Source organism: Mustela lutreola, chromosome 1 (assembly GCF_030435805.1).
Source record: "Mustela lutreola isolate mMusLut2 chromosome 1, mMusLut2.pri, whole genome shotgun sequence".
NCBI classification, from domain to species: domain Eukaryota; kingdom Metazoa; phylum Chordata; class Mammalia; order Carnivora; family Mustelidae; genus Mustela; species Mustela lutreola.
Window position 1 is genome coordinate 244320786 of NC_081290.1, and position 22636 is coordinate 244343421.

Consider the following 22636-nt stretch of genomic DNA (forward strand, 5'->3'; position numbering starts at 1 on the left):
TAACAGGGAAACTCGATGCTGGACATATGGAAACTTTGTTGTTGTTTTTTTTATTTATTTTTGAGAGAGAGGACACACCAGCACAAGCAAAAGCCAGAGGGGAGAGGCAGAGGGAGAAGCAAATCTCAGCCTCAGGATCCTGGGATCATGACCTGAGCAGGTGCTTAACCAACTGAGCCACCCCAGGTACCCCTGGGACTTTGTTTTTATCTTCTCAATTTTTCCATAAATTTAAAACTTTTCTTAAATAAAGTCTATATTAAAAATGTACATGGCAGTCATTTCCAGAAAAATACTAACTATGATCCCAGATAAGACTTTTCTAATCACCCACCTGTAAAAGCTTACTTAACTTAAGGAAAACAACCAGAGCCACTCAATAATGTTTCTTCTAGCACTACGATTCCATCTGGATTTTGCAAGACTGATAATTCAAGTACTTACGGGCAAGATAAAGGGCATTTAGGCCAACTCTACCTTTCAAATAAACATCGGATTTATTGTGAAGGGTGTGAAAACACAGAGTCTCATAATCACAGAGCTATTTATAAATAAGACAGACAATTTTAAACCAATAAAATAACAAAAAAATAGTAATTCAGAAGAAGATGCTTCTAAACCAGAGGCTTTGTGCAGGAAGTCTGGCCTATAGAAATATTTGTTGAGTGAATAAATCACTATCTTAATAAATCCTATTTTGGACGTTCACTTCTTGTAACACTACAGTGCCCAGGGATGAGATGGCATCTGTTCAGTTAGGTGCTCTTAAAAGAGAAGCAAAACCCTTGTTTCACAGCAGGACCCATGTACCTAGCGGAGGCCGGGGAGGGCGGGGGAGGATGTGTGCCCCTCACCCAATCTCCCAAGACAAGTTTCCCTGCTGTGGTCACTGCAAAAGAGCTCGACTCAGCCGTGCCACGGAACAGGTTAGACAAAAGAAATAGTTCCCGAGGAAGGCAGACAGTGTACAGTAAAGATAACCCAAACACAGATACCTTATTGATTCTCTCAGTCCCCACTTCTGAAGCTATTCAAATTTAACTACAAATCAGACTTGCAGAAAAATTGAGTTTTACACACTGAACTCCTCAGGGACATGTACATTAGGTAGATGTTTAGTCACATGTATTTATTTGACTTGGCAACAATACCTCTACAGAATTTATATTTACCATGTGCCAGGCACTAAGTACTTTACACACATTAGTTACTGAAACCTCACAAAAAGCCCATGAAGGAGGTAAGCACTCTTGTTATTGTCTCCATCTTACAGGTGAGGAAAAGGAGACAGAAGAGATTAAGTAACTTGCCCAAAACCACAGGCAATAAGCGGTAGAGACTGATTCCATGCAGTCTGGCTCGATTCTGTGCCCAAAACCACTAAACTACACTGAGAGCTACCTTCAGAAAACAAAATAAATGTATCGCTTCTATTTTCTCTGTATTTATGGAGTTAAAGGTCCAGACCTCAACCCATCTCCATACATCTCAGTCAATCCTGACACTGATAATAAGCTGGCCAGTAGGCAAAGCGTTTCCTGGGGATGTATGATGGGCATTGCAATAAACACAGATACAAAACTACCCAGATTCCCTTCTGCCGTCTAAGAGCACAGATAACTTCAAGTTTACCATACATAATGATTTCTCCTTCCCCTTTAAACTGTTATCAAAATCTCTAGCACCCAATACTGAACTGATAAAAGGTCATGATGCTACCCATGACTTATGGTAGAGAGCTACAAATACCAGTTTTATTTTTCCAAGTACAAAATGATTGTGTAATGAAAACTTGCAGGATAAAGAGAATCCAACATGACAAGATGAACTAACACTGAGTCTAAGATCTCTTACCTTAAGGCACTCACAATAAGGAAGCTGTCAGCACAAATGAGGAAAAGAAAGAGCTTACTAGGGAAATACTGTAAAAATACTAAACAACTCAACTGTAATCACATTATATATTTACAACAAACTAACACTGTACAAATGTTTAAAGAACAAGGAATGATGGGGGCAGGGAGTCACAGTGTAAAATGAATATAAAGATGAGTTAAGGTCTTCCTGCATAATTTGTTTATTTAGTTGTAGCACTGTCTACTCACTCCATCCCACAAAAAAGCCACATTCATTTGAGGTCATTTTACCTCTTGCTATTTCCTCTGCAGTGAGTCTGCAAAGTTGTGAGGCATGGTGGTGATCCTACTCATTGAACAGAAAGCAACTGAGTGAAACATAGAAGCAACCAAACCTCTGGCACTCTGTAAAACCACAAGAGAGCAAGATCTTTTTTTCCCATGTTCTAACACATTTTGTAAAGTCGTTTTCTTAAGCAGCAATATACCTAGAATGACTGCATGCTTGTCTAGAGTCACAAGCTGTCTACTTAAAGTCAGGTCATAGGACTCTAACACTGGAAATTAAGTCAAAAATTTTAAATGGACTGGGCACCTGGGTGGCTCAGTGGGTTAAAGCCTCTGCCTTCGGCTCAGGTCATGATCCCAGGGTCCTGGGATCGAGCCCCACATCGGGCTCTCTGCTCAGCAGGGAGCCTGCTTCCTCCTCTCTCTCTGCCTGCCTCTCTGCCTACTTGTGATCTCTCTCTGTCAAATAAATAAATAAACTCTTAAAAAAAAAAAAATTTTAAATGGACTTCATCAAGCAACTCTCACTGACTTACTCATGTCACTAATTTCAATCTATAAACAAAGGTGAAGAAAAATTTTTTTCTGTAAAAACTCATTAATACTTAGTCTCCAAAGTTAAACTTCAGGTTGGCCCAGAGATTTGCCTTAATCAATTTTTTGTTGCTTACAGAAAAACTCATGTAAAAAACATTAGCTAAGAATAGCTGAAGATAAAAAGCAGAGAAAAGGAATTTTTCTGAAAGGCAGAAAAATATACTGTTTATATAAAATAACACGGATTGACAAAAGTAAAAATATTAAATAATTTAAGTCTTACTTCAAAATCTATTTTTCAAGACCCTAAAAGCAGCTATGAAAATAAACAGATATAAAATAATGGGAAAATGGTGAAAATACAAGTTAATCTTCATAGTAACAGAACGATAAAAGAGAAACTGAAAAGAACTAAAGGCAGGTCACTACTTATAAACCTCTGGGGAATGTCCACACCATCTCACCTCTTCTGCTAGTATGACTAACTGGAAGCAAATTCCATACTGTCTCAATACACTTTCCTTCATGGGAAGGTGGTGGAATGGGGTAGGAAACTCTACAAGGATGGCAATGAAGTCCCTTATTCTCCACACTTACATTCTGAAGAATGATCCAAAAATGCCAAAATCTCTCAAGTCCCCACATGGCGCAGGGATGGAACCTAAATCTGTTTCTTACTTCTACCGTGTCTTGTGTTCTGTTAGTGCACATTTGCTCCATCACTCAGGCATAAGTGGGAGTAGGGAGAGTGGGGGGTGCTGTCAACTTCCTAAGACCACATTAGCTCACCTATGCCCACATCAGCCTGGTTGAAGGGATTCTTCTTAATGAGCAAAAATCTCAGATTTAAATTCTTCCCCATCCACCCACCCCCAACTTGTTTCTGGCCCAAAGTGTAGTCCCCAATTGAAACTCTGACTCATTCCTAAAGTTCTGCCTTTCCTGTGTTTTCTTATCAATAACTCCTCCCTACTCCTATTTAAGTTCACCCATGTTTGGAGACAGCATAAATAGAATGCCTGAATAGCCCCAGGACCAATATGAAAGAAAAAACTAGGAAACAAAAGAACCTTGCTACACAAATACTACCAGGCCCAGAAGTGGTAAGAGCCAGTTCTGCCTAGCTTTCAAGGAGCAGGTAATTCCAGTATTACAGATTCTTCCAGAGAACAGGAAAGGAGGGAACACTCCCCAACTCATGAGGCCAGTATAACCTTGGTATCAAAATCAGACAAGGACATTAGAAAAAGTGAAAATTACAGGCCAACTTCACTAAAATATAGATGCAAAAAAACCAAAAGCCCATAAATATAACATTAGCAAACAAAACCCAAGAGTATATAAACAAAAATATACATTATGACCAATGTATTTCAGGAATCCAAGAATACAAGGATACACACTTTTTTTTTTGAAATTATAATTCACCGTATGAGCAGATTAAAGGAAAAATAACATCATCATAAGAGATAACAGGAAAAGCATGAGAAAATGTCACATCTTAAAAATTCATAGCAAGTGAGACTAGAAGGGAACTAAAAACCTGCAGACATCATTTTTTTAACAGTGAAACTCTAAAATCAAGAACAAAAAAAGAATGTCCACCATTACCATGTTTATACATTAAATTTGAAAGTCCTAACCAACACAGTAAGAGTTGAAAAATTATTTGATGATATATTTATTAATACAGAAAATCCTACAAAATACACATAATATTCTGGAAACAGAGTTCTACAAGGTGTTTGGATACCGAAATCTATAGAACTCCTAGACTTCCCTCCCAAAAAAGGCCATTTCTGCATATAGGCTATTATAAAACTTAAGTCAAACAGACGATACCATTTGCAGCAAATATATGGTAACTAGGAGTAAATCTAATAAAATATATTCTAGACCTTTATGGAAAGAAACTATAAAGCTTTAAATAAAGGCCAAAGACGTATGACCTGACATATGTATGTTCATGGACAGAATTGTCAAAAAGGTCAATTTCCTTATTATGATACAATTTAAAATAAAAAAGTTGGGATGCCTGGGTGCCTCAGTTGGCTGAGCATCTGACTCTTGGTTTGTGATCTCAGGGTCCTGGGATCCAGCCCCACACTGGGCTCTACACTCAGCACAGAGTCTGCTTATCCCTCTCCTTCCCCCACTCTCTATCTCTAAAATAAATAAAAATAAAATTAAAAAGCTTTTGGATTTGTCACTGAACTCAACAGAACCAGAAAAACCTGATAGTTGTAAAATTTATGAACAGGAAAAATACCCAAGAAATTCTTTACAAGAGTAAGCTCCATAAGAATTGTTTTGTTCAGTGCTGTTCTGCCAGAAGTTACACAGTTCCTAGTACATAGTCCTGGCCACAAATATTTGTTCAATGGTATTTTTATTGAATGAACACAGCAGTGAGGCTTATCCTAACCATTTACAAAATGAAGACAGAATGGAACTGACACAGGAATAGGCAAAAAGACTAACGGAACTGAATAGACGGCCAAAAAAAATCCAAGTATATGAAATCCAACATATAAAGAAGAGCAGATCATGGGGGAAAGATGGACTAATCAATAAAAGGTGATGGAACAACTGCTTATGTAGACAAGAAAAATGAAAATGGGCGGAGGGAATTATAAAGGACCTATAAATCTATAAATACAGCATGCACTATCTCCAGAAACTCTCTAGAAAAGTCTCACAGTCTTATTTTCTAAACATATTTAGATGTTATCCTAACTGAAAAAAAAACAGTGCTTTGCTTGGAATAGTAATGCTTAATGATATAAGTGCTTACTAAATATTATTCTTAGGTCTGAGCCCTCAAACTCATCTTGTCGTGAAGCCTTGCTTCCATCACTTCTAGCTTTGTGACCTTAGAGAGGTTATTGATTTCTCTCAGCTTCATCTAAATCATCTACAAAATGACTTACACTAATACTTGACAACAGAGTAACCGCTGGAGTATTTTTTAGTCCTTTTAGCTTTTTTTAAATTTTAGAATGCCATTAAGTTTATAGATGAACTTTTAGAATTGACATAGTTAAGAGCTTGCAATTTCAAATCCAAGAATACAGTGTTCTTTTCTATTCCTTTAAGTCTTCTATATGAACCAGAATAACATTTTTAGGTTTTCTGATAGAAATGTTAACACATGTTTTTAGTGTATAAAAGAAATTTTTGTTTGCTGTCATACAAGAGACCATATGTACAATGGTCTCTTCCTCCATTGTATCTTCGATTTGGTTTGTAAAATAATTTTTTGCATGAAATACTACTGTGCAATATGGAATGGAGTAGGGGTTAGAGAAAGAACAGCAACTGATCCCATTTTGAGAGAGGACGGAATTTAGAATTTCATTAGGCTTCTCTCAGTCTAATTCCTCAAATTTAAGGCTTTCTATCTGGGAATATTAAAGAAAAGCATCCAGCGAAACATTAACATATAAGATCCTCTCCAACATAATTTGGTTTTCTCTCCTTAAATAGCACTAAAAATGACCTTATTACCTCATGGCATACAACCCAAAAATAGTAGCGAAGGCTTCGACAGAATATGTACAAATCTGAAAATCTCAGTGTATATGCCTGATGATTTATTTCTCACAAAACAAGAAAGAGCAACAGCTTAAATCCACAAGTAACTATTAGGTTATATAGCTTCTAAAATGTTGCTGTTAGGGGTGCCTGGCTGGCTCAGTCATTGAGCATCTGCCTCCGGCTCAGGTCATGATCCCAGGGTCCTGGGATTGAGCCCCGCATTGGGCTCTCTGCTCAGCAAGGAGTCTACTTCTCCCTCTGCCACTCGCCCTGCTTGTATGCACGCACGCTCTCTCTGTGTCACTGTTCTCTCTCTGTCAAACAAATAAAATCTTTTTCTAAAAACAAATAAAATAAAATGTTGCTGTCATTACATAATTTCTAGCATTTTGTATGCTGAATTTCTGTGCCAGGAAATATATAGTTGTTAACTATTTTACATGTTGCTTAATTCTTAATTATCAAGTTTCACTGATCCTGAAATTTGTTCAGCAATTTAGACCTCTGAAAGCTAAACAGTGGTGATAAATAAGTAAATAGAAAGAAATGGTAAAAGTTCTCTAAACCTTTATTCCCGCTCACGTAACAAAATCAGAGCTCCAGTTCAATTTAGGATATAGTTTCCAGCAAGGGCAAAATGTCTGTTCTCTCCTGTGTTTAGAGCACACTGGCAGCCCCCAAAACTGCCCCTTCTCTACCTTGTTTCTTATTTCCCACAGCTGCCCTCACCTAACTTCAGATTCCAAATGAGCCCTGAATTTCAGTTTGAGACCCTCTGAGCACTCAAACCCTTACATTTTTAGTATGTGACTTCAAACTTCTGTCATGTTGCTCCATAAAAAGTAGGCAGTCATTATTGCTCTTGAATGTGGGGCTCTCTCCATCAGTCTTTGCTGTTCCTTCTCTTCACAGTTCTTGGCACAACAGTGCTAACTGGATGCTTCTGGCCAACAACCAGTCTTATCTACCTACAGAGACTAAATATTATACTACTATGGGATCCTGAGCATTTGAAAGGACATTGTAACATGTGCCACCCAGACTTATGTTTAGTGTACAGCAGTGGAGCAATGAAAGCAAACTGCAAATATAAATTTCATTTTAAAAAAAGAAAGAAAGAAAAAAGACCATCCCTCTGATGGGGTGTTTGGGGGAGGGAGGGTAGGGACACAGAGCAATCAAGCAGTTGAAACTCATGTCATATCTTAAATAATTTACATGTTGAGCAGAGAAAACAAACATTGCAAATCTATTAAGAGTATGATTTGGCTTTTTTGTTCAGATGTGGAAAACTAGGCATTCACTTGTCTTAAGAAAAAAAACTCAGGGCGCCTGGGTGGCTCAGTGGGTTAAGCCGCTGCCTTCGGCTCAGGTCGTGATCTCAGGGTCCTGGGATCGAGTCCCGCATCGGGCTCTCTGCTCAGCAGGGAGCCTGCTTCCTCCTCTCTCTGACTGCCTCTCTGTCTACTTGTGATCTCTGTCTGTCAAATAAATAAATAAATAAATAAATCTTTAAAAAAAAAAAAAAGAGAGAAAAAAAACTCAGATGAAGCATAAACAGAATAAACCAGTCAATACAGATTAAGTCAAAACAACAGTAGTTTTAAGATATAATATGCATGTATGAATTTCATTATACAAGCTGTTATAATAGTTAAAACACCACTAAGTGTAACGCAAAGTGGTATGTAAAAATAAAAATATCTGAACAAAGGGTGGTCAAACCTCAAAACAAGTGCTATAACCACCACCCAAAAATGCAAAATAGAGGAAGTTGTCTTCTTCAGAGTTTAAGAGTGCAAAAATTATCATTCTATCTAGCTTTCATTCCAATGGGAAAGAGAGTCCCACGGAGGCAAACTAGTTTCATGCCCCTCCCACGTGCTTAAAAAATAAATACAACTTGCCATTACTAACATTACAAGAGGCAAGAAGTATTATGTTCACATCAGAAGCATTTTTATCGGGGCGCCTGGGTGGCTCAGTGGGTTAAGCCGCTGCCTTCGGCTCGGGTCGTGATCTCAGGGTCCTGGGATCGAGTCCCGCGTCGGGCTCTCTGCTCGGCAGGGAGCCTGCTTCCTTCTCTCTCTCTCTCTGCCTGCCTCAGTGTACTTGTGATTTCTCTCTGTCAAATAAATAAAGAAAGAAAGAAAAAAAAAAAAAAAAAAAAGAAGCATTTTTATCAATACTACCAAAACTGCCTTTTAATTTGCACTAACAAACGAAGGAAACTAAGTCTGCAGTAGCGTGTGCACGCACACATGCGTATGCGCACACAAATGCACACACACGCACTCTAAAAAAACCCAGAAGGCTATGAGGATTAAAATTTTACTCTGGGAAAATACTGATTATCTTATCAATTCTCAGTTGATTTCATTCTGAAGTCATCAGTGAAACTGCTACAGAACTGTGACAATACGAAGTCATACAATAAAACCTAGACAACATAAATTCTCCCCTACTTAACAAATCTCTAAATGCTTTAGGGAAAAAGAAAATGTGCATTACATACTTTCAATGTCTTCCAACTAGCTCTTCATAGATTCATACATACTTCTTGCCCACAACCACAACTCATGCGAGTTGAAAAAAAAAACAAAACAAAAAACCTCAAGGCGAAAGCTTGACTTACTCCCCACCCACACTACAGGTAATGAAAATAAATGCCACTCCTTAAAAGTCACCATGAAATGAAGGAACTAAAACACAAGTCAAACATGAGAAAGCAAGTAAGGAAAAATACAAAGAAGCCAAACTACTAATCATGATCCCCTTAAGTGGCTTTATTACAAAAGAAACTCAACAGGATTTCTTTTTAAATAAAATGTAACAATGCAGTGCTTATAAAACAACAAAAGAGTGAGGGAAAAAATGCATCAAATTTAGTCAACAGAGGAATGCAAGTATGAAAACATCAATATCAAACATGGTAAAATTTATTGGACAACAGCTATAGAGAGATTTTTAAATGCCAATACGCAACAATGTAAACGGTATTATTTAGGCAACAGAAAGTATCAACACAAAAACTATTAGAAGCACCGAAAGGTGGAAAAAAATATTATCTACAGCATGTAGTCAAAAGTGCAGGACACAAAGCACATAAGATTAATGAAGTTTCAATGGACCTAAACCTAATTTTATACTTTAAAGCATAGGCAGATGTGCCACAAAATGAATGAAGATTGGGCCCTGAGGCCCTTCGGTTATACAAATGACTTCTTTTCTCATTCTAAACAAATATTCATCTGTGTACACAATTCTGTGTTCCCTCTTAAAGAGGGACACCAAAACTACACAAGCTTTGGGCCCCTCAACACTTGGATCTCTCCCTGCACCAAAGAAAAGAAATATACCTTCTCCAATGTCCAGAAATTCCAGATCCCTAGCCACAATGCTAAAAACAGAACAAAAAGGCAGAAATCAACCAAAACTTAAATTTCAACTATATACTATAATAAACAATTCAAATGAGAAAAAATTTTAATTCACAAAATTAAAACGGGATTTCTACAAATACTAAATGACTAATGCAGTATTCAGAGGTGAAATCATAATTCTGAATGTGTTCATTAAAAGAGAAAAACAAAGTAACAAAATACAAGATTTTAGAAAACTATTAAACCCAAAAGAAAATAGAACATAATAATTAAGGATAAATACAAAGATCTATCAATTGATAGCACTGACAGTTTAAGAGCTGGCACTTTGGGACAAGGGTGGGGACCATTCTAGAAAATATAAATGAGGAGCACTGGGCAGGAATGGCTTCATCATCTTAGATTCCCTGAAAAAGAGGCAGTATATTGGCAAGTGGTAGTCCTCAAAAAAAAGTTCAGATAATATATATATTCAAGGGCAAGAGGCTGTACCAAAAATAAGATACTCTATGTACAGCCATATAATAAAACTGAAAAGCTTCACTATGGTAATATTTTTACACAGAATTAAAAAAAAAAAAAAGAAAAACACATAATTACACACAAAGATGTTATCTCAAGAAATAAAAACCTCAATTAACAGTAGATAAAATGGATAACACTGTCTAAGTAAGAACTATGAACAAAATGAGTATCTGGATTAATGACAACAGTGGTTAAGTTCAGATTTTTTAAATGCAAAATTTAAAACACTCGAAGAACGTGAAGATGAACACACCATCCCATTCATCCTACAAGACAAATATGACCTTGATCACAGGTTTTATGTATCCAGAAAATGGAAATAAAACAATACCCATACAATTTAATAAAATAAACCAGAAGCTTACCAAGTGAAACAACAGTATATAAAATTCCTCAGTGTACTAATACATCCTACTGAAGCGATGCATATCCTAGGTATTTCTTACCACTTCAACATCAAGGGATATCACTAATAATGATATTAGCAAAAACAAATAGGATCCTTTTCTACAGATGCAAAAGGAGCATCTGATAAAATTACATTGCTAATAATAACATTCAATAAAAACTAATAGGATATGTTAATTAAGAATACTTAACATTATGAAAAATTTATATTTCATATGATGTCAGGGGGAAAAAAAGCAGTAGCAAACAAGGACATCTACTGCATTCATTTTGATCTTAACTATTTTGTTATTTTAAAAGTTTAAAAATTCTGGCCCAAGCAGTACAACTAGAGAAACAGGAATATGTAAAAGGGAAGAAATCTGTATGGAGACAGATGTTAACTGGACTTACTATAGTGATCATTTCATATCCAAATTTCATATCCAAATACTGTATCATTATGCTGTACCCTTGAAACTAACATAATGTTATATCTCAATTATATCTCAACAAAAGTAAATAATAAATAGGAAGAAACAAAAACGCAAGGAAAAAATATTTACAATACACACAGCTGACAAGGGACTTGTATTCCAAATGTAGTAAGTCTACAACTCAGTAATACAAGCAACCCAATTTTTTTAAAAAGACAAAGGATTTGAACAGACACATAGCCAACGTGCACCTAATAAGAGGTTCGATGTCATCACTCAGAGAAAAGCAAATTAAAACTACAGTGAGATACCACTATACATCCATCAGATTGGCTAAAATACCAAGGACTCAAAATAACTAGGATTTCCATACATCTTTGGTGGGAATAAAAAATGGTCCAACCATTTCACAAGAAACTGCCAAAGTTAAACACATGACCTAATAATCCACAACATGGTTTATAATCCAAGAGAAATGAAATTATGAATCCATACACCAATATATATATGAATGTTCAGTGCAGCTTTATTCATAGTTCCTAAAAACTGGTAACAACCCAAATGTTCCATCAACAAGGAAACAGACACATAAAATGCAGTATATCATAATATAGAACACTACCAAGCAACAAATAGGAACAAACTACCAAAACAAGCAATATCATGGATGAATCCCAAAAAATCCCAAGGTACAAAGGAGTGCATGCTATATAATTCTATAATATAGAGTCCAAAACAGGCGAAATTAAACTATAGTGATTCAAGTCAATAAGGAGGTTACTTCTGGAGATTATTAATTGGGAAAGGACACAAGGGACTTTCTTGGGGTGACAAAATAGTCTATATCTTGCTTGTGGTAATGGTTACATAGTTTTGACATACAGATTTATCAAAACCCACTTAATACACTGAATACGGTTGCATTTTATCATACATGGTTACAAGCAGAGAATGAGAAGGCAAACAGGAGTGGAATGAATGGGTAGCAGGAAGCTTTTACTTTTTGTTTTACATACCTTTTATTACTTACATCTTTGCATACAATAAGGTAAAAAATTATATTTTTAATGAAATTGTCACTAATATTTCACTAAGTTTTTTAATTTAAAAAAAAAATCACACATACATTATCACTGGAGCAAAACAGAAACCAAGACATAGATTCCCTATAAAAGATGTAACAATACAAGAAAATCTGATCATAGAAAAAGAAGTGTGCCACATTGAGAGATGTTTTTCTAAGCTTTTAAGTGATAAAAAAAAAATCCTGATTTTAGTCTATTCTGTGCTTACCATATAACAGAGAAACTAACTAAAGTAAAAGACATACAGAGGTTTTTTCTACCAATTAGCAAATTTATTTACAACTTTCTTTTTTTTTTTTTTTTAAAGATTTTATTTATTATTTATTTGACAGAGAGAGAAATCACAAGTAGGCGGAGAGTCAGACAGAGAGAGAGAGAGAAGCAGGCTCCCGCTGAGCAAAGAGCCCGATGCGGGGCTCGATCCCAGGACATTGAGATCATGACCTGAGCCGAAGGCAGCGGCCCAATCCACTGGGCCACCCAGGCGCCCCTATTTACAACTTTCTAATTATAAAATGACCACTGCAGAAAACTTATAACCATATAAAGAAGAAAATAACTCATTATTTAGGTCTCTTTCTTCCCATTGTTTGTTCTATTATTTTAAGGATGAAAAATCAGGACAAAACATACCAATTTATATTTTTTCTTTGTGTAAATTATAGTATAAGCAACTTCCTGTTTCATCATATAGATTTTTAAAATCATTTTTCATAGGCTGCATTGATCTGCTTTACATCCACTAGAAGAACGAACTATCTTTTAACCATTGGCCTATTTAGGACAATTATAGTATGTCACTATTATAAATCATGTCATAATAAATCTTTGTAAAATGATCTTTATGGTTCTTACACATTTCCTTAGTAAAAATCCCTGAAGGTATACTTATCAAGTCAAAGAAGAAGGCTAGGCTATTGATAAAGTACAAACTCTACTCCAGATGGCTAGACCAACTGTACTCCCTTAAGAGTGCATTCAGCAGCACTGAAGTTTTAAAGTTGTTTTTCCCCATTATAGGATATATTTTAAGTGCAGTGAAGAAAACCCAGACACAGAAAAGAAAAACACCAAAAATAATTAAAATCATCCAGGAATGTTTACTCTTGAGTCCTTTTTTCCATATACATACATAATTAAACTTGTGTGTTGTACTGTATATGCTTTTATAATCTACTCTCCTCCCCTATTCAATGAGCATTTCTTCCTTACCAAAGTGTCTCAAAATTCATTTTAATAACATGGGCCGTAATTTAATCCATCTTGACTACTGATCACATAAACCATTTCTAAAACTTTAGCATTAAGTTACATTGTCATAAGTTTTGTATTTAAATCTTTGAACCATATAGTGGCTTTATATCAGGAATTATTATATCAGGAAAAATTCCTTGAAAAATAACTACTAGGTCAAAGTTTATGATATTGAATGCTTAATTCAGCTTTTGGATTTGTAACTTCAGTAATAGTGTAAGAGAGTATCTGCATCCCCATACCTTTACCTGTAATAGGTAACCTTTTATTGACCTTTGTCACTTGATCATTTAAAAATGCCTTATTTTATTTAGACCTTTTTGCTACTCAGTGAGAGGTAATTTAAAACATTCACAGTAGGGTGCCTGGGTGGCTCAGTGGGTTAAGCCTCTGTCTTTAGCTCAGGTCATGATCTCAGGGTCCTGGGGTCAGGTCCCCCGTCAGGCTCTCTGCTCGGTGGGGAGCCTGCTTCCACATCTCTCTCTGTCTCTGCCTGCCTCTCTGCCTACTTGTGATCTCTGTCAAATAAATAAATAAAATCTTAAAAAAAAAAATTCACAGTATTTTGTTTTTGAACTGCTCAACCTATTGATATTTTTAAGATATCAGAACTGCTGTATCAGCAATTTTTTAAAAATACATTCAATTCTGATATGGCTGTAATGTAACCTATGAAATTACCAATTTGGGTAAAAATTTTCTGCAAAGCATTTATGTATCTAGATTATTATCTAGATTATTTTGCCTATTTCTAGTGGAGACTCCCATCAAGCTTTCCCTTGTTTCTAAAATGTCTCCTTCATCCAAAATCACAGTACATATATAAGTATATCTCTTTTCCACCTTTCTAGGAGAAAAAGTATCACTGCCCTCCTCAACTTCTGATGCTTCAGTATGTGCTCTAGAGTCAGTCTTCCACTTTCTCAAAGGTCCTTGCCATCAACAGCCCTTTCTCTGGTGTATTTTCCTATCTTCCTCTTTGGCATGTAAATAAGAATTTTTTTTATTTTTAATTTTAAAACACATGCACCCCAGGTTTTTACCTTCCTTCTTTAAAAAAGGATTTATTTATGTGACAGAGAGAGACAGCGAGAGAGGGAACACAAACAAGCAGGGGGAGTAGGAGAGGGAGAGCGAGAAGCAGGCTTCCTGCTGAGCAGGGAGCCTGATGCGAGGCTCGATCCCAGGACCCTGGGATCATGACCTGAGCCGAAGGCAGACACTTAACGTCTAAGCCACCCAGGTGCCCCTTTTACCTTCCTTCTTTCTCCTCCATCAACATTTTTCTTAACCTCCCATTCACTGTAGTCTGGCTTCTATTTCCATCATTCCACTAATACTGCCCTCTGTGACCTATTCATTGCCAATCTTAGAATTTTCATGCTTAGATTACTTAACCAACCTAAGATGGGACCTACTCAGCACTCAAAACATTTCTTGAAGCTCTCTTTCTGCAATACCTAATATGGCTTTTGTCTCTAGTTCTCCAGTGCATTCTCCTCAGTCATTCTGTTCCTCTTCCTCCTCCTGTCCTCTTTTCCAGAGTTCCATCTTGAGCTATGATAACCTCTCCTCCACATGGGTAAGCCTCATCTACAGAAGTTACCCACAACAATCGTCTATTACTTTATATTCCCACATCTCTCTCTGCCTAGATCTCTTTACTAAACTACTCCTCCAGTCATAAATATGGATAATACATGCCTTCACACAGCCTCCCCTGAAGCATCTCAAACATGATAGGTACAGAGCTGAACTAATTACAAAATCAAGCTGAATGGCATAATGACTTGCAATGTGAATCAAGAGATATAAATGTAATATTAATCCATTGTTAAGCTGAAAGTCAAGAGAAATTTTAAAAACAGAATAAAAACACAGGAGGAAAATATTAGTTACAGCATTATTTAACATAACAAAAAAAAACTTAAAAGGACTTTTCCTTCTGGGAAGATGGAGTATACAAACTTTCTCCATTCCTCCTGATAAGCAAAAGTAAAACTTGAAACTATACACAAAAAACAAACATTAAGAAGACTCAAAGTTAAAGAGGAGGTAGTGCTAATCCTTTGCAAATCAAGGAACAAAACTGTGGTGAGTCCCTTGTGGGGTTTTTAAATTTTCTTTAACCTTGAAAATGCCAGAAATTGACTTGAAAAAGCCTCCAACCTGGAAGCAAACAAAAAGAATCCCAACAAAAGCATGCTTTTCCTGACCAAGGGACTATGAAAAGGGCAACCCAAAAGATGGAAAACTTTTAGACAATAACCAGTCAAACACCACACACACACACACACACACACACACACACACAACCAAAAAACCCAACCACTGTGTGGGGCACCTGGGTGGCTCAGTCCATTAATCGTCACACTCTTGATTTTGGCTCACCACCCTAGATGAAACCCCCCATTGAATCCCATGTCAGGCTCCATCTATGGAGCCTTATCTCTCCTCTCCCCGTCCCTGCCCTTTGCATATGCATGCTCTCTTTCTCTTAAACAAACAAACACAAAAAAGCCACTGGAGTCCCACTCACACCCCCACCTGCAAAGTCCCTGTGGGGAATCCAGAACTATACTCTCAAGGCTATAAACATCCCAATGGGATGGTGTCAGAGAAGGCCAAGCAGGGGGCCAGGGGTTTCACCCATGCAGCCAGTAATGAACTCTTGCCTAACAATGTAATGAACTCTTCCCTAATAGTATCAAAGGAAGATTATGTAGGGAAGCCCGCACTTCCACCCCAGCCAGGAGTAATAAACAGTGTCCTCCAACATCAGGTTTCAGTGGAGGTTCAGTGGAGAATGTAAACATCTATCTCTACCTGGCAGTAATGAGGCAGCACCTCCATCTTCCTTCTCCTGGCAGAGCAGTATTTAAAAAGTCAACTAGAATAAATGGTTTGAGTACGACCCAAAGCCTCAGAACAAAGTATGCAAATGTGCAAGGTTTCAATTAGAAAATCCAAAACCAGGAAGATCTCAAACAGAAAGACAAAAATAATCAAAAGACACCAACAACACAATGAGAGATGTTAGAATCATCCGACAAAGACATTAAAGTTATCTTGATAGAATATTCAAACATGTTTGAAATAAATGAAAAAAAAGTCTCAGAAAAGAAATCAAAGTCTCAGCAAACAAATATATTTTAAAGAACAAAATATGAACTTAAGCTGGAAAATAGAATAACCAAAATAAAAAGTCCAAAGGATGGCCTAATAGCAAAATGGAAGGAAAGAAGAAATATTCAATGCAGTGAAAGATAAAACAATAGAAACTACTCAATCTGAAAAACTGAGTGAAATAAACTGGAATACAAGAAAATGAATAGGACCTTAAGGCCCAGAGGAACTATAACAAAAGATCTAAAATTCACATTATCAGAATACCAGGAGAGGAGAGCAACTGAGAAAATACTTGAAGAAATAGTAGCTGAAAACTTCCCAAATTTGGCAACACAAAAACCTGCAGTCAAGCAGCTAAGCAAATCCTAAAAAGGAAAAAACCCAAAGAAATCCACACCTAGATACAACATAAGTAAACTTCTAAAAACTAAAAAGAAAGTCTTAAAAAGACAATGACAGGGGGGAAAAAAGCCAATGACATAAAAATATATTACCTAAAAGAAAAAAACAATTAGAATGACTACAGATTTCTCATCAGAAACCATAGAAACCAGATATGATGCAATTTTGGGGTGCTAAACAAAAAGAATTATCAACCCAGAATCCTACATCCAGGAAAAAAAAAAAAAATAGCCTTCAGGAATAAAGATAAATCAAATACAGAGACTCTATCACCAGAAGACTTACTCTAAAAGAATGGCCAAAGAGGTTCTCTGAACAGGAAGGAAACAAAAAAAGAAGGAACCTCAGGAAAGAAGGAAGGAAGAATGGACACAGCAAAAATATGGACAAGTATGACAGACTTTCCTTCTCTTTAATTTTCTAAAGTATGCTCGATGGTTGAAGCAAAATTATAATACTGTTCAATGTGGTTCTATATGTATGTAAATAAAGCACCAAAAAATAATTATAAGCTAGGGAGAGTAAAGACACATAAAGGAAAGAAAGGTTTTAATACTTCGCTCAAACTGGTAAAATGACAATAGCAGTTCACTATGATAGCAGATGGAGATAGTAATAGTACTTGTGGGATTTTAGTATTTTTGTGGGTGTTCTAAGTACAGCAGGCTTAAAATCCCACAAGTACTATTATCATTTCCATTACACTGATGAGGAAATTAAAGCTCAGGACTGGGAAAGTAATACACAGTAGCTAAGTAGTGAATATGAGACTCAATTTCATAGTTAGCTGGCTCTAAGTCCTGACACTTTTTCACTACATTAAAAAAGGGTTCCAGGGTTTAAATCTTCATTCAAAAGTGTGAATGGAGGAAAAAAAATTTTTTTGCACTAACCTCTAACTGAAATACAGCATTTCCTTCAATCAACCACCATAGCAGTACCTGTGGTGGTCACCAACAGAAATCAGAGATATCTCATACAACAGATAAATCAGAATAGCATTTACACTCAACATGAGTTAAAAAGGAAGACTTTCATTTTTAGTATTTCAATAACTGGATTTAAATGTAATTGCTTTCCTTTATAAACCTACATACTTTATATATTTAAAAAACTGTATTCTGAGGAGTCCATACGTTTTACCAGACTGCCAAAAAGAGTCCTTTGTACAAAAAAGTTTAAGGAAACCCTGCATGTAGAAAATTTTCCAAATTTTACTTCGAAAGTCCTAATGGACCACAACTTCCACTTGCCACTGGAATGGAAGAATGGCTCTGTTTTTGAGGAGACACCAGAGAAAGAAAACCTATAAAATTAAACTATGCCAAAAGAAAAACACTTTCTCAGGGGTGCCTGGGTGGCTTAGTCATTAAGCGTCTGCCTTTGTCTCTGGTCATGATCCCAGGGTTCTGGGATTGAGCCCCACATTGGGCTCTGTGCTTGGTGGAGAGCCTGCCTCTGCTGCTCCCCCTGCTTGTGCTCCCTCTCTCAAATATATAAATACATAAAATCTTAAAAAAGAAAAAACACTTTCTCAAGTTCTCAAAAATCAATACTACTTAAGAGTCTAGCCCTTAGATGACACTCAGAATCTACCAAAAAACCACACCATGAAACCCCCAACATACACCATGAATTCATTTGTAGGTACTCTCCAAAAAAAAAAGAAAAAGATAATTCAAACCTCTAAACTCAGAAACAAGAACATTAATTCCACCTTCCCCAGCCTTCCACCTCTTACCCACCCCATCCCACCACCCACTTCCTCTTAAGCACACATTATAATCTATAAATCTAAAGGTGCCCTTAAATGACATGTTTTCAATCAATTTCTTTAAGAGAATTAGCAACATCTCAGAATACATACTTTCACATTGGAAAACACAGTGTCTTTTCTCACTCCCATTTTACCTCTCCAAAAAGCACAAGTACCCAAATAAAGGCAAAGCTTTTTAGATGAATAACCACCAAGAGCATTTTTTCTAATCCCATGATCATCCAAACTTAGAAATAAAATTCCTTTCTTTCACAAGGCCACCAAAACGGTAAAACATTTTTTAAAATAAATAATCCTACCCCACCTAAAATTATCAACTCCTGAAGAAACATGTTCTCAGACCAAAAGTCACCCATTTTATAAATGAGCCAAAACATCATCAGTATATCACAGAGAACAGGTCTAGTATATATAAACTCTAGATCGTCTTTTAATCCTTAGTCACACCTACCTAAAACCACATTATGTGAGCAATCATTCTGTGTATCTACAAATAGTATTAAGAATTTCTGACGGGAAAAGTTAAAGTATCACTTCTTCATACAAGAAATGTAAGGCAAAATTAATCACCAGTTCCTGTAACCAATACGCAATGAGAGGCAGTGCTTTGGAAAATGTTCAAAAATGGTGTAGAATACTTTTAGAAGCAAATCACAACACATTTATACAAACATATCCACACAAAACAGTTTTGTTCACAAAATCAAATACGAACATTTTATTGTAATAAGAATTATACTCAACTTTTATTTGCTGTTAGAATGGCCAGGGGGAAAAAATTGTTTCCCACCCTGAAGGAAAACCCCTAAAGAACACACTGTCTTGTCAACCAAGTCATGAGACCTTGAACATCAAATGAAAAGCTAAGTTTCCATTTGACTACATATTTAAGTCAATTCAGAGTACATTATTGTCCTTCATTAACTGTAAAATAACTCAGAAAGTTTTATGAAGAAAAAATATTAAGAATATGAATACCTACTTCCCAAGTTAGGAAATTAAATATTAGCAACAAGTCTAGAACTTTATCTGTCCCTTGACAATCCTATTCCCCCCTCCTCCCCGTCCCTACCCCAAGAGGTAATCAATACAGAACCTAAATCTGTGGTTTGTCATTCTCATACATTTCAACAGTGATATATCCATAAAGGGAATAAACACCTCAACCTTCCGAAGCTGTGTTTACAGAGGATGCACTACAAATCTCCGTCCCCATACCAGCTTTCAACAGTGTCTTCATCAACAGTTTTAGTAGAAACCCATCAAGTCATCAAGTGTGCGTCTCATTTACTCTTTCCCTCTCCCTCTCCCCAAATTCAGTGCCCCTCCCCATTCATACTGGTAACAGTCAGGCAATAGAATTTCATCCATTAAATGAGAATGTATCACTCCTTTCAGTTCTCCTCTAGTAGGTGTTGGGATTCTTGCTCCAATTCGTAGTCTATAGTAAGAAGACTGGTGTGTCTTAGGAGTTGGGAAAACCAATCTCAGCTTCACTGCTTACTTGGTTAGAGAACCTTGGGTAAATTGCTCCCTTCCAAACCTCCATTTCCTCTTCTATAGGATGGAAATAACAATGACCATGATCACCACCTTGCCATCATAAAGGGTCATTGCTGGTATTAAAAGAAAACCATGTACACAAAAAGTCTCTGAAAACGGAAGTATTACACAAACGCAAAACATCATAAAACGTAAGTATTACTAGGTACTATAAAAATTCTTGAGAATAATTTTAAAAGGTTAAAAATGTGGCCAAGTAACTTTTTATAATTCATTAAATGCTTTTACTACAGAACTTAAGTATTAACAATGCTGAAATAACACGACTCTTTCAGTCTATTTATAATGAAATGAACCTCTACAACTAAGTAATTTGTTCTAAATTCCACAATGAATCAAGATTCTCACTACCTTAGAAATTATGATATAATAATTAGAAACTCTATAAAACCCTCCCCAAAAAACTACACATAAATCAGGTTTTTAAATATAATGAACAGGGCGCCTGGGTGGCTCAGTGGGTTGGGCCGCTGCCTTCGGCTCAGGTCATGATCTCGGGGTCCTGGGATCGAGTCCCGCATCGGGCTCTCTGCTTGGCAGGGAGCCTGCTTCCTCCTCTCTCTCTCTGCCTGCCTCTGTGCCTCTATGCCTACTTGTGATCTCTGTCAAATAAATAAATAAAATCTTAAAATAAATAAATAAATAAATAAATAAATATAATGAACAGTATTGGACCAAACGGGTTTTTTCTTATTTTTTAAGCAATTTAGAAAACTCCATGGAATGGCAGGATTTATTTATTATCTATTGTGGGAATGAGTTCCCTACCCGATAAAAAAAGAATATCACACTCTTGTCTTCCAGCTTGGAAAGAGACATTATCAATGCAGGTATGAAGAATATCATGACCCCCATCAAAGTAAGGGCAGTTCTATTATAACCAAAGCAATGAGACATTTATATATTGTATAGAAAGATGTATGGGGACACCTGGGTGGCTCAATCGGTTAAGTGTCTGTTTTCCACTCAGGTCATGATCCCAGAGTCCTGGGATCAAGTCCCCATCAGGCCCCTTGCTCAGCAGGGAGCCCACTTCTCCTTCTGCCTGCTACTCCCCCTGCTTGTGCACTCGCTTGCTCTGTCTCCCCTGCTGACAAATAAATAAATACAATCTTAAAAAAAAAAAAAAAAAAAAAAGTATGAAGACAACTTCTTAAAATTCTTAGGGAAACAAGATAAAACCACCTAATTAATTTTTTTAAAGATTTTTTTTATTTATTTGTTTGACAGATAGAGATCATAGGTAGGCAGAGAGAGAGAGAGAGGAGGAGGAAGCAGGTTCCCTGCTGAGCAGAGAACCCGATGTGGGGCTGGATCCCAGGACCCCGGGACCATGACCTGAGCCGAAGGCAGAGGCTTTAACCCACTGAGCCACCCAGGCGTCCCCCACCTAATTAATTTTTTAAAAAACTTATAAAGTCATGTGTCAAAGGCCTGTAGAATCTCAAAGGACCCTAGATAGAATCTAACCTATTTCAGAACCTCCATTTCACAGATGAAGAAACTAAGGCCAACAAAACAGAATATAGATCCTTTCAATGAATAAAGAAAATGTAGTTTAACTGGGGGCTTGTGCCCCTAAAGCAAACGTGACTATAAATCAAGCACTCTTTAAGGGGATTTAAAAAAATCCTTGTCACAAAATGTAAAATGGAGACAGCAAGTATAACAAGAAAGATGAAGAAGAAAGTTAGGAAATGATGAAGGAAGAAAGGGCAAGAGGTGAACAATGAGAAAGAGACACAACCTCAAAGGCTCAAAAATAACTAATTATTAACCTGGCCTTGGTATCTCTACCAACAAGATATTTATTAATCACAAAGAGAACAGCCATCACTTTTCAGTGATTAACTAAGCAATCAGATTCCACACTAGTATTGGCAAAACAGACAACATATGCCCCCCAATATGAGGTACCAGAGGAAAACTTTTCCTTTATATCTCTGTCAAAGCTACACAATTTGATTCTAATGATAAGAAAATATCAGACAACCCAAATTGTCGAATATTTTACAAATAACTTTAAGACTAAAAAACCATGAAAAATAAGTGCAATGTGCAATCCTGGATTGGATCCTAGACCCCCCAAATTTTTCTTTTGTTGGAAGGATATTACTGGAAGAACTAAGCTTAAATAATATATGTTAGATAATGGTATTTTAAGTTCCTGATTTTGGTAACTGTACTAAGGCTGTATTAAAGACTCTTTTTTTTGTTTTTCAGGAAAAACACTAAAGGGATATTACTTCCACAACTTACTCTCAGAAGTAAAATGTACAGGATACTACGGGAAGGGTACCTATTCCACTCTGAATATTCCCTGGGGAAAGGCTTGCTGGAGATGAACCCTGAGTCACATCTAGAAAGATGACTAAGAATGAGTCAGATAAAAGGGCATACTTGGTAAAGGACAGAGGTTCCGAAGAGTTGTTGCTGTGCACTTCACACAGATTGTGACTAAGTGTGATGAGACTGT

The 22636-nt window shown here is 36.6% G+C and overlaps 1 protein-coding gene across 2 annotated transcripts in view; it reads right to left on the minus strand.

Moving 5' to 3' along the window:
* The window catches only part of RRAS2 (RAS related 2), a 73643-nt gene that overhangs the window by 34299 nt on the left and 16708 nt on the right, over window positions 1–22636 (minus strand). The window lies entirely within an intron of this gene.